Raw genomic sequence first — 12,837 nt, forward strand, 5'->3', positions numbered from 1 at the left:
AATGATCTAATTATTCAACCTAGATGTCTGATTGATGAATATGCTAAAAGTTGTCGTAAGGATGTTTGATTTAAACCTCCTATTGCCCCAATAATAATTCTTAAGATAATAATTGTTCAAATAAAAGTTCTTAATTGAATACAATAAGATAAGACCATTATTGGGGCGATTTTTTGTCATGTTATTAATGTTAAACAATTATTTCATCTTGATGCTCCTATAACTTCTGGAAATCAGAAATGGAAAGGTGCAGCTCCAATCTTTAATAATAGTCTAGATCTAATTATTATTGATGGGATAAATTCTGTTTCCCATCCCATGGGATATTTTATTTGAATCAGCAAAATTGAAAATAATAAAGGAGGTAGTTTAATTCTATCTTATGTAATTTTAATGAAGGTAATTTTATTTACTTTATTTACCCTATCAAGGTAACCCTTTAATCAGGCACTTCATTTATTTAATATATAAATCGAAAGTTTTTTTTTGAAATTCTTTTATGTATTATTTTGTTTAATTAGGATTAATTTATCCTGCTCATTTTATTTTTTTATATATATATATAATAAATAATTTATATTAATATATTACATTTAATTGAAATTAAAGTATTATAAGTTCATCTTACCATTATCAATTGATTATTTTAATGCAATTATTTACCTAGGATTATAGCTACTTATGTTTTTAGCTTAAAATAGGTTATTATAATATAATATATATAATAATATGTAATTTAATATTTAATATTATTATAATTGGATATAATAAATAAAATTATTAATTTAAATATAAAATATTATAATTAATATAAATAATTATATTAATTATAATAATATAATTATGTAAATTATCTATAATTAGATTATTTAACTAATATATATGAAAGTTAACTTAATATAAAAAAAAGAATTCATATTAATAACATATTATATTAAATTACATAATTGTATAAAATATATTTATTATATTATTTAATCTTTCTTTATTTATTAGTGAAAAGAAAGATTAAATAAGAAAGAATATAATACATTTATTGCTATACATGTTCCATATTAATCTTTAATTATATATAATAGGGAAGTTGTTGTGGTCATACATAGGGGCGTTTCTTTTTTTTTTGTTAATGTTTGTGGTTTTTTTCTTTTTTTTTCTTTAAATATTTGAATCTTTTATTTTTTCCTGAATTAATAGATTTAAAATTTTCTTATTTTTTATTTTTAAAAGTTTTATTCTTGCTTGTTTATTCACTTTTTCTTTGTATTATATGTAAGTTTTGTTAGACTAAATGTTCTTTTTGCAGTAATTTGATTTAATTATCAAGTGATTTTGGATTTAGCAATTGATTTAGTATCGGCATAATTCGTGCCAGCAGCCGCGGTTATACGATTGATACAAGTGAATATTATTGGTTAAAACAGTTGTTTATATTATTAGGGTTCAAATATAAATTTGTAAGGTGAAATGTTAAAATTTATTTGTGGCCCTTTTTATGAATCTGTGAAATTTAAATAATAAACTAAGATTAGATACCCTATTATTTTAAATGTTAATTATATTTACCAGGGTACTATTAGTTAAGGTCTTTAAACCCAAAGAATTTGGCAGTATCTCATTCCATTCAGAGGAACCTACCCCATGATTGATAATACACGATTTACTCTACTTAATTTATTTGTTTGTATATCTCCGTTATCAGAGAATCTTTTTAGAGTTATAATTCTCAAGATTTATAATTATAAAATATTTCAGGTCAAGGTGCAGCTTATAGTTAAGAGGAGGTGGGTTACAATAGATTTTTGTTCATAACGGATTTGATAGTGAAATACTGTTAATGAAGGTGGATTTGATAGTAATTTAATTTATTTAATTTAACTGATATTGGCTCTGAGATGTGTACACATCGCCTGTCGCTCTCATTATTGATTATTCTATTTTATTTTAAAGTAGCTTCAATTTAGATGAGATAAGTCGTAACATAGTAGATGTACTGGAAAGTGTATCTAGGAAGAGTTTCAAGATATAACTTATTAGTAAAGTGTTTCATTTACACTGAAAATTTTTCTGTGCAAATCAGGATATCTTGATTATTTATTTTATTATATTTATTTTTTGTTTATTTAATTATTAAATATAAATAATTTTATTGAATTTTTTCTTAGTATATTTTATAGAATTGATTTTTTAAATTATAGTTTATTGGTAATGTAAGTGTTTTATGAAATATTATTTTAAATTTTTTTAAGTAGATTTTATTTATTGTACCTTTTGTATCAGGGTTTATCAAAATTTTAGTATTTATTTTACTTGTCTCGATTTGGGTTGATTTATAAATAATTTATAGTTAATGTATCATAATTATTATTAAATTATTTATAGAAATGTGATGTTAATCGTTTCCCAAGATATCTAGTTTCTTAAGAAAAAATTTAATTTTTTAAAGTTATTTGTTTTTATTTAATTTTTTAAGTAAAAATATTAACTTATTTATTCTTTAAGGGATAAGCTTTGAAGTTAATAACCTATAATTTATTTTATAGAAATATAATAGTAAGCTTTAAACCAGCTATCTTTAAGATTACGTTTTAGTTCATTATTTTTTATTTTGATTTTATAAATATTTTATGTTTTTTATTAAGATTATTAATTTAATTTTAAAATTTTTGTAATAATGATAGAATTAGTATATTTATTTGTATGAAATTTTTACCTTGTGAACTTATTATAAGGAACTAGGCAAAATTGATTTCCGCCTGTTTATCAAAAACATGTCCTCTTGTTTATATTTTGAGGTCTGGCCTGCTCACTGAGCGTATTTTTAAAGAGCCGCGGTATTTTGACCGTGCAAAGGTAGCATAATCATTAGTCTCTTAATTAGTGGCTGGAATGAATGGCTTGATGAGAAATCAACTGTCTCTTAATAAATTTTTGAATTTAACTTTTGAGTCAAAAGGCTTAAATTCTTCTTTAGGACGAGAAGACCCTATAGAGCTTGACATTTTACTTTTATATAGTTTTTTGTTTGTCTTTCTATATTTAATGATGATGTTTTGTTGGGGTGACATGCAGAATAGATAAACTCTTCATTATTATATCATTTATTTATGTTTGTTATTTTGATCCATAATTTATGATCATAAGATTAAGTTACCTTAGGGATAACAGCGTAATTGTTTTTGAGAGCTCATATCGATAAAGCAGATTGCGACCTCGATGTTGGATTAAGAAAAATTTTGGGTGCAGGAGCCCAATGATTAGGTCTGTTCGACCTTTAAATTCTTACATGATCTGAGTTCAGACCGGCGTGAGCCAGGTCGGTTTCTATCCTAAGATTGTTAATCCATATTAGTACAAAAGGACCATATGGTTAAAATATTTTTTCTTATATTGATTAATATTAATTTATTTACTATTTTGACAGATTAATGTGTTGAATTTAGAATTCATTTATGTAGATTTTTTCTACAAATAGTATTGATACTTTATGATTTATTTATATTTATTTTGAATTTTCTTTTTTTGGTTATTTGTGTTTTAATTAGTGTTGCCTTTTTAACTTTATTAGAGCGTAAGGTTTTAGGTTATATTCAGATTCGAAAGGGTCCAAATAAGGTAGGTTTTGTTGGAATTCCTCAGCCATTTAGAGATGCTATTAAGTTAATTTGTAAGGAGCAGCCAATTCCTATTATATCTAATTACCTACTTTATTATTTTCCCCTGTTTTTAATTTAATGATTTCTTTAGCCGTTTGAGTAATTTTTCCTTATTTAACTTATATGTGTTCTTTTTCTTATGGATTTTTATTTTTTTTATGTTGTACTAGATTAGGCGTTTATACTGTTATAATTGCTGGTTGATCTTCTAATTCAAATTATTCATTATTAGGTTCTCTTCGTTCTGTTGCTCAAACAATTTCTTATGAAGTTAGTTTAGCTTTAATTTTATTGTCTTTAATTATTTTAATTGGTAGTTTTAATATGTTTGATTTTATAAACTATCAGCTTTATTGTTGATTTATTATTATTTCTTTTCCTTTAGCTTTAGCTTGTTTTGCTTCTTGCTTAGCTGAAACTAATCGTACTCCTTTTGATTTTGCTGAAGGGGAATCTGAGTTAGTTTCAGGATTTAATATTGAGTATGGTGCGGGTGGTTTTACTTTAATTCGATTTTACACAGAGTACGCGAAGGAACTTGCCCCCCTTCTTGCAGCGGTGTACCGTAGGTCTCTAGAAGAGCGAAGCGTTCCAAAGGATTGGAAAAGGGCACAGGTCATCCCCGTTCTCAAGAAGGGACGTCGAACAGATGTGCAGAACTATAGACCTATATCTCTAACGTCGATCAGTTGTAGAATTTTGGAACACGTATTATGTTCGAGTATAATGTCTTTTCTGGAGACTAGAAATCTACTCTGTAGGAATCAGCATGGGTTTCGAAAAAGACGATCGTGTGAAACCCAGCTCGCGCTATTCGTCCACGAGACTCAGAGGGCCTTAGACACGGGTTCACAGGTAGATGCCGTGTTTCTTGACTTCCGCAAGGCGTTTGACACAGTTCCCCATAGTCGTTTAATGAACAAAGTAAGAGCATACGGACTATCAGATCAATTGTGTGTTTGGATTGAGGAGTTCCTAGATAACAGAACGCAGCACGTCATTCTCAATGGAGAGAAGTCTTCCGAAGTAAGAGTGATTTCAGGTGTGCCGCAGGGGAGTGTCATAGGACCGTTGCTATTCACAATATACATAAATGACCTGGTGGATGACATCGGAAGTTCACTGAGGCTTTTTGCAGATGATGCTGTGGTGTATCGAGAGGTTGCAACAATGGAAAATTGTACTGAAATGCAGGAGGATCTGCAGCGAATTGACGCATGGTGCACGGAATGGCAATTGAATCTCAATGTAGCGAAGTGTAATGTGATGCGAATACATAGAAAGATAGGTCCCTTATCATTTAGCTACAAAATAGCAGGTCAGCAACTGGAAGCAGTTAATTCCATAAATTATCTGGGAGTACGCATTAGGAGTGATTTAAAATGGAATGATCATATAAAGTTGATCGTCGGTAAAGCAGATGCCAGACTGAGATTCATTGGAAGAATCCTAAGGAAATGCAATCCGACAACAAAGGAAGTAGGTTACAGTACGCTTGTTCGCCCAATGCTTGAATACTGCTCAGCAGTGTGGGATCCGCACCAGGTAGGGTTGATAGAAGAGATAGAGAAGATCCAACGGAGAGCAGCGCGCTTCGTTACAGGATCATTTAGTAATTGCGAAAGCGTTACGGAGATGATAGATAAACTCCAGTGGAAGACTCTGCAGGAGAGACGCTCAGTAGCTCGGTACGGGCTTTTGTTGAAGTTTCGAGAACATACCTTCACCGAAGAGTCAAGCAGTATATTGCTCCCTCCTACGTATATCTCGCGAAGAGACCATGAGGATAAAATCAGAGAGATTAGAGCCCACACAGAAGCATACCGACAGTCCTTCTTTCCACGTACAATACGAGACTGGAATAGAAGGGAGAACCGATAGAGGTACTCAGGGTACCCTCCGCCACACACCGTCAGGTGGCTTGCGGAGTACGGATGTAGATGTAGATGTAGAATTTTTTTAGCTGAATATACTAGAATTGTCTTCATAAGAATGTTATTGGCTTTAATTTTTTTGGGCGGTGATTTTTATTCTTTTATATTTTTTATTAAGCTTGCTATTATATCTTTTGGTTTTATTTGGGTTCGTGGAACATTACCATGGTTCCGTTATGATAAATTAATGTACTTAGCTTGAAAAAGTTTTTTACCTTTATCTTTGAATTTTTTTATTTTCTTTGTTGGTTTAAAGATTTTATTTATCTCATTTGTTTAGTGAAATTTTTTGAGAAAAGTTAATAGAAGAGTTAAACTTCTAATTTTATGTTTTCAAAACATATGCTTTTCCTAAGCTAATTAACTTTATTCCTTAATTAATTTATCTCATGCGTTTGCGACATGGACATTAATTAAGAAATATGTGAAGTAAATAATTGTTAAGATTTGACCTGTTATAATATAAGGTTCTTCAACAGGTCGTTTACCAATTCACGTTAGTAAGCATACAACAACTACTATAATTCAGAATAAAATTTGATTAATAGGGTAAAATTGAATGCCTCGGAATGGTGTTTTATTATAAAATGGTAAAATTATTAAGATTCTAATTGATAAAAATAATGCAATAACACCTCCTAACTTATTAGGGATAGATCGTAGAATTGCATATGCAAATAGGAAATATCATTCTGGTTGAATGTGAACTGGTGTTACTAATGGGTTGGCAGGTACAAAGTTATCTGGATCTCCTAATAGGTAAGGATTAATTAAACATAGTATAATTAATAATGATGTTATTATTACAAATGTAATAGAATCCTTAAAGGTAAAGTATGGATGGAATGGAATTTTTTCAATATCTCCATTTAGTCCAAGAAGATTATTAGATCCTGTTTGGTGAAGAAAAAATAAATGAATTGCTGCTATAGCAGCAATAATAAATGGTAATACAAAATGGAATGTGAAGAATCGATTTATTGTTGCATTATCAACAGCGAATCCTCCTCATACTCATTGGACTAAATCTGTTCCTAAGTATGGGATTGCTGATAATAAATTAGTAATTACTGTTGTACCTCAAAAAGATATTTGGCCTCAGGGTAAGACATATCCTATAAATGCAGTTGCTATAACTAAAAATAAAATCACAGTACCAATTATTCAGGTATGTATATATATATATAAGATCCATAGTAAATTCCCCGTCCTACATGTAAGTAAATACAAATGAAAAATATAGATGCTCCATTTGCGTGTAAGGTTCGGATAAATCAACCATTATTTACGTCTCGGCAGATGTGTACTACACTACTGAATGCTATTTCAATATTTGATGTATAATGTATAGCTAAAAATAGTCCAGTTACGATTTGAATTACCAAACATAACCCTAATAGGGATCCAAAATTTCATCAAAATGAAATATTTGTTGGGGCAGGTAAGTCAATTAAAGAGTTATTAATAATTTTAATTAAAGGATGTCTTAATCGTAAGGGTTTATTCATTAGTAATTATCTTATTTTACGAATAGGTCCCTGATTAATATTGGTGATTTTAACAACTGCTAGTAGTGCTAAAAATAAATAAATTATTATTATTATTGTAATAATGAATGTTGGTCTATTATATAATTTTTCTAAAGATATTGTTATTTCTTGATAATTGATTGAATTATCAATATTTATAGTTTCGGTGTTTTTGAAAAAGTCTATAAATATAGATATATCTAGAATAATTAATATTAATATGATAAATACTCACATTATTAATGTAATAATTATAGTGATTGATTTAGGCTGAAATATTTCGTTTGATGCAATTCTTGTAATGTAAATAAATAATACTAGTATACCACCAAGAAATGTTAAAAATAAAATATATGATAATCTATACCTTTCTATTATTGTTCCTGTTATTAATCCAACTAGGAAGGTTTGAAGGATAATAAAAAGCATTATTGATATTGGGTGTCTTAATTTAATAAAATTAATATTTATTACATTTGATAATGATATAATTATTATTTTGATCATTTCAGGGGTTAGTTTATTTAAAATACCGGTTTTGGGGACCGATGATGGAAGCTTTTCCACGTCTGAAGTTTTAAAAGTGGGGGCTGGACTTATTTCCGGTTTACAAGACCGGCGTTTTTTTTAAACTATTAAAACTAATGTTTATATTCTCTATTTTTACTTCTTTATTAATTTATTTTGCTGGTGTTTATGTTTTTTCTTCTAAACGTAAACATTTATTAATAGTTCTTTTGAGATTAGAATATATTGTTCTTTCTTTATTTATGTTAGTTATTGTTTTTCTTATTGAGTTTGATTATGATTATTTTTTTCCTGTTATTTTTTTAGTTTTTTCTGTTAGTGAGGGTGCTTTAGGTCTTTCTATTTTATTTTCAATAATTCGTTCTCATGGTAATGATTTTTTAATTCTTTTGGTTTATCTTTATGTTAAAGTATTTATTTATAACTATTTTTTGATCCCTCTTTGTTTATTAAATAATTGTTGATGGTATGTTCATTCTTTAATGTTTCTGTCGGGTTTTGTTTTTATAATTTGTGTTTATTCATATGCTGATTTGAATATAATTAGATATTATTTTGGTATTGATTATTTTTCTTTTAGTTTAATTTTACTTAGTTTTTGGATTTGTTATTTAATAATCACTGCTAGAGGTTCAGTTTATTTAAGTTCATATCATTCTAATTTTTTTGTTTTTATGGTTTTGATTTTAATAATTATGCTTTATTGTTTCTTTTGCTAGATTAAGTCTTCTTTCTTTTTATATTTTTTTTTGAGGCTAGATTAGTTCCTACTTTACTTTTAATTTTGGGTTGGGGTTATCAACCTGAGCGTTTGCAGGCTGGTGTTTATTTAATTTTTTATACTTTGGTTGCTAGATTACCTTTATTATTAGTTTTATTTAAGGTTTATGATTTTTCTAATACTTTATATTTTCCTTTATTGGTTGATTTTGGTTCTTATTATTTTATGTTTTATGTATTTATAATTTTGGCTTTTTTAGTTAAGATACCTATGTTTTTGGTTCATTTATGACTTCCTAAGGCTCATGTAGAGGCCCCTATTTCAGGTAGAATAATTCTTGCTGGTGTTTTATTAAAGTTAGGTGGTTATGGTATTTTTCGTGTTATAAAGGTTATTTCTTATTTGGGTTTAAAGTTTAATTATTTTTGATTGTCTTTAGGTTTATCTGGGGGTGTTATTGTAAGATTTATTTGTTTTCGTCAGGTTGATTTAAAGTCTTTAATTGCATATTCTTCTGTTGCTCATATAAGAATGGTTATTGGTGGATTGATGACTATGAATTGATGGAGTTGTGTAGGTTCTCTTTCTCTAATGGTTGGTCATGGTTTATGTTCTTCTGGTTTATTTTGTTTATCTAATATTATTTATGAACGTTTAGGTAGACAAAGATTATTAATTAACAAGGGTATAATTAATTTGATGCCAAGAATGGCTTTATGATGATTTCTTTTAAGATCATCAAATATGGCTGCTCCTCCTTCTTTAAATTTGGTAGGTGAAATTAGATTATTAAATAGAATTATATCTTGATCTTCTTTTAGATTCTTTGCTTTGATTTTTTTATCTTTTTTTAGAGCTGTTTATACTTTGTATATATATTCTTATTCTCAGCATGGGAATTATTATTCTGGTGTTTATACTTGTTCTCTTGGTTATTTTCGTGAATATCATCTTTTACTTTTACATTGATTGCCTTTAAATATTCTCTGTTTAAAGGGTGAATATTTCTTTGTTTAGTTTGCTTAAGTATTTTAATTAAAAATATTGTTTTGTGGAATCAATGATATGAAGTGTTTCATCTTAGGCTGTGAATTTATTTTCTATTTGTTCTTTGAGTTTTTTTTATTTGTTTATTTCGAGAACTATAATTTTTATTTTAGGTATTTATTATTTAATAATTGATTATAGAGTTTTTGTTGAGTGAGAGCTTTTCAATTTAAATGGTTCCATAGTTGTTATAACTTTAATTTTGGATTGAATATCTCTTATTTTTATATCTTTTGTTATATATATTTCTTCTTTGGTTATTTATTATAGAGAGGATTATATATCTGGAGAAAAGAATATAAATCGTTTTATTATTATTGTTTTAATATTTATTCTTTCTATAGGTTTTTTAATTATTAGTCCTAATTTAATTAGTATTTTATTAGGTTGAGATGGTTTAGGTTTAGTTTCTTATTGTTTAGTTATTTATTATCAAAATGTAAAATCTTATAGTGCTGGTATATTAACTGCACTTTCTAATCGTATTGGTGATGTTGCTATTTTAATTTCTATTGCATGAATGTTAAATTTTGGTGGTTGAAATTATATTTATTATTATGATTTTATTTCTAATTCTTTTGAAATAAAGCTCATTACTATATTAATTGTTTTAGCAGCTATAACTAAGAGAGCTCAGATTCCTTTCGCTTCATGACTTCCTGCTGCTATAGCAGCTCCTACTCCTGTTTCTGCTTTAGTTCATTCTTCTACTCTTGTTACTGCTGGTGTTTATTTATTAATTCGTTTTAGACCAATATTGGCTACTTATAATTGTGGTTGATTTTTACTTTTAATTGGTTGTATAACTATATTTATGGCTGGATTGGGCGCTAATTTTGAGTTTGATTTAAAGAAGATTATTGCTCTTTCTACTTTAAGACAACTTGGTTTAATAATAAGAATTTTGGCTATAGGTTATCCAAAGCTTGCATTTTTTCATTTATTGGCTCATGCTTTATTTAAGGCATTATTATTTATATGTGCAGGTTCAATAATTCATAATTTGAAGGATTCTCAGGACATTCGTTTTATAGGATCAATTGTTAATTTCATACCTTTAACTTCAGTTTGTTTTAATGTTTCTAGTTTATCTTTGTGTGGAATACCTTTTTTAGCGGGATTTTATTCAAAGGATTTAATTCTTGAGATGGTTTGTTTAAGATGAATTAATTGTTTAATTTTTTTTCTTTATTTTTTTTCTACTGGTTTAACTGCTTCTTATTCTTTTCGTTTGTTTTATTATTCAATATCTGGTGATAATAATTTTTATTCTAGATTTTCTTTTGATGATAAGGGTTATTATATTTCATTTGGAATAATTGGTCTATTGTTTGTTGCTGTTTTTGGTGGTAGTCTTTTATCTTGATTAATTTTTCCTATTCCTCATGTGATTGCTTTACCTTATTATTTAAAGTTTTTAACTATTACAGTTGTTATTTTAGGTGCTTATTTAGGTTATCTTATTTCTAATTTTGATTTTTCTCACAATTTATTTTCTTTAAGTATACTTTCTTTTGTTAGATTTGCTGGTTCTATATGATTTATACCTTTTCTTTCAACTAAGTTTATTAGATATATTCCTTTAAAAATAGGTTATTATTCATCTAAGTCATTTGATTATGGTTGAGGTGAATTACTTGGTGGTCAAGGTTTATATAGATTATTTATTTATTTAATTGGTTATATTCAAGGTTGATATGATTCTAATTTCAAGATTTATCTTTTAACTTTTATTTTTTGAATATTTATTTTGGTAATATTGTTTTTCGTTTACTTAAATAGCTTATAATTAGAGTGTGACACTGAAGATGTTAAGGAAGTATTTTTACTTTTAAGTATTTATAAATATAGATATATTATTTTTACAGTGAAAATGTAATGTTTTATTTAAACTATATAAATTTTAGAAATGTTAACGGAGTTTAACCGCTAATATAAAAAGTTAGCAGCTTTCATATTGGCTTTACATTTCCTTAATTGGAACTATTATAGTTCAATTATATTATTAACAGTAATACGCCTCTTTTTGGCTTCAATTAATAAGAATAAGGGTAGTACATACCAATCTTCCAGGTCGAAACTGACTGCAATATTTCGCTTCTTATTCTATTTAAGGTTGATTGATAATATCAATACTTTTTGAATGCAACCCAAATGTTATATTTAACTACAACCCTTTATTCTGCTCATTGTAATGCTCCTTGGTTTCATTCATGGTATAGTCCTCCTAATAGAACTAGAATAAAAAATATTGTTGATACTGTTCAGATTATAATGTCTGAAGTTTTAAAAATAATTACAATTGGTAGAATTAGTGCAATTTCTACATCAAGAATTAAAAAGATTACTGCGATTAGGAAGAATCGTATTGAGAATGGTATTCGTGCTGATCTTTTTGGATCAAACCTACATTCAAATGGTGATCTTTTTTCTCGATCATTAATTAATTTTTTTGATAGTGTTGTTGCCAGGATTATAACAATTATTGGAATAATAAATCTAATGAAAACTCTTGTTGATAGAATTAGAATTGTTTTTCTTGATTTATATCAAGCTTTCTGATTGGAAGTCAAATGTACTATTTATACTAGAAAAACAATTATCTACCTCATCAATAAATAGAGATATATAAGAATAATCATACTACGTCTACGAAGTGTCAGTATCATGCTGCTGCTTCAAATCCAAAGTGATGTCTTGGTGAAAATTGATTTATTGAGTGTCGAAGTAGACATGTTGATAAAAAGATTGTTCCAATAATTACGTGTAAACCATGGAATCCTGTTGCAACAAAGAATGTTGATCCATAAACTGCATCTGCAATGGTAAAAGGTGCTTCTCAATATTCATATGCTTGAAGTATTGTAAAGTATAGTCCTAATAACACTGTGAAGAATAATCCTTGTAGTGCTTGAGTATGATTAGATTCCATTAAACTATGATGTGCTCATGTTACTGTTACTCCTGATGCTAAAAGAATAGCTGTATTAAGTAATGGAATTTGTATAGGGTTAAAGGGTTGAATTCCTATTGGAGGTCATAGTATTCCTAGTTCAATTGTTGGTGCTAATCTTCTTCTAAAGAATGCTCAAAAAAAAGAAACGAAAAATAATACCTCTGATGCAATAAATAAAATTATTCCTCATCGTAATCCAATTGATACAAATCCTGTATGTAATCCTTGATATGTTCCTTCTCGTACTACATCTCGTCATCATTGAATTATAGTTAGTAGGGTAATTCCAAATCCAATTATGAATAAGTTAATATTAAATAGGTGGAATCATTTTGCTAGTCCTGATACTAGGACTATTGCTCCAATTGCTCCTGTTAATGGTCAAGGTCTATAGTCTACTAAGTGGAATGGGTGGTTTGAGTGAGTTGTTAACATAGGTTTAATATACTTCTCTAGAATATAGAGTTCT

The 12,837-nt window shown here is 27.7% G+C and overlaps 2 long non-coding RNA genes across 3 annotated transcripts in view; one reads left to right on the forward strand and one right to left on the reverse strand.

Annotated features, from left to right (window-relative positions):
- The first annotated feature begins 2,157 nt into the window (after positions 1-2,157).
- LOC126302184 (uncharacterized) overlaps positions 2,158-12,837 on the forward strand; it is a 126,510-nt gene continuing 115,830 nt past the window's right edge. The window contains exon 1 of the long non-coding RNA XR_007553100.1: positions 2,158-2,850. This is a non-coding gene — a long non-coding RNA (uncharacterized LOC126302184). The remainder of the gene's footprint in view (positions 2,851-12,837) is intronic.
- The window catches only part of LOC126302189 (uncharacterized), a 112,176-nt gene continuing 102,154 nt past the window's right edge, over positions 2,816-12,837 (reverse strand). For both annotated transcript variants that reach the window (XR_007553105.1, XR_007553106.1), the window contains exon 2: positions 2,816-3,151. This is a non-coding gene — a long non-coding RNA (uncharacterized LOC126302189). The remainder of the gene's footprint in view (positions 3,152-12,837) is intronic.

The sequence above is a fragment of the Schistocerca gregaria genome, unplaced genomic scaffold (genome assembly GCF_023897955.1).
Source record: "Schistocerca gregaria isolate iqSchGreg1 unplaced genomic scaffold, iqSchGreg1.2 ptg000169l, whole genome shotgun sequence".
Lineage (NCBI taxonomy): Eukaryota > Metazoa > Arthropoda > Insecta > Orthoptera > Acrididae > Schistocerca > Schistocerca gregaria.